General features: G+C 40.4%; 1 pseudogene; it reads left to right on the forward strand.

The window, feature by feature from the left end:
• The first annotated feature begins 483 nt into the window (after positions 1 to 483).
• LOC120593169 (uncharacterized) lies at positions 484 to 602 on the forward strand (annotated as a pseudogene).
• Positions 603 to 1,135: the final 533 nt, after the last annotated feature.

Here is a 1,135-nt window from a genome sequence, read left to right on the forward strand (position 1 = left end):
AAAGTCAGGGAGCTCAAATTTCAGGCAACAACTTTCTGGCCAAAAATGGCCCCAAATCTTTCTCACTGCTTTGATGCCTAACACACTAAATCCCCCTGCTCAGTTAATTCAGATACTACAAATGTGTCATCTCAACCACGAAAAATTGACCTAGACAGGAAAAATATTTCACCCTCAAAACAAAACCGAAACCGAAACAACCAACCAAACAAACAAAACCCTGAAATCCAAGGCAATCTAGTCAAGGATACAAATTTTAGCTGCAAGCAAAATCATTTATAAGAAAAAAAGAAACCTCCTGGCTGAATATCACCAGGGAAAACTTTTACAGACCCCTTCCCCAGGGTGCGTGTGGGGGAGGGGACATGCTCCTTCTTGGGAGGCAAAAAGAACAGAACAAAGGTCCTCTTTCTTTAAGTCTATGGGAGTCGCGCTTACAAATAATAAATGAAGTGAGGTTGTATGACTCAATAAAGGCTTCTAGACTACAGCTCTGCCACCCTGAACAAGCCCAATCCCAACTGATCTTGGAAGCAAGGCAGGGTCGGGCCTGGTTAGTACTTGGATGGGAGACCACCTAGGAAGACCAGGTGCTGTAGGCGTAAAAAAATAAAAAATAAGGGATCGTAAGCCGACAAGGTCCTTGCAATCTGTGAGGTCACCCAAAGGTTGCCTTGCCTGAATAAAATAAATAAATAAATAAATAAATAGATAGATAGATAGATAGATAGATAGATAAATAAATAATAAAGGCTTCTAATAGTTATTTTGCAAATAATCACTGAAGCTTTTTAAAAAATTTCTTTACAACAACACTTTAAATACATAAAAAGCAGGAATTGCTCAAAATGAACATTCCTGAGAGATCCTCATCTTTCAGCCAACACTGGACACAGACCAACACTGGACACAGGTATTTTTTTCTTTGCTGTGGGGATGGATCTCATTTCTAATAAGGCTCCTTATCAATTACTGTCTAGATGGAATTCAACCTCTGTGCTCGTAGTCACATGAGCAAAGCTAAATGAAAAACACATCTTCTGGGAGGGGGTGCTAACAAAATCAATCCCCCGGCAGGGGAGTGAACGCTTGTCTCCGCTTCTGCATTGAAATGCACATTTGCATGCTAATTACC

The sequence above is a fragment of the Pteropus medius genome, unplaced genomic scaffold (assembly GCF_902729225.1).
Source record: "Pteropus medius unplaced genomic scaffold, Ma_sr-lr_union100, whole genome shotgun sequence".
In the NCBI taxonomy this organism is placed as follows: domain Eukaryota; kingdom Metazoa; phylum Chordata; class Mammalia; order Chiroptera; family Pteropodidae; genus Pteropus; species Pteropus medius.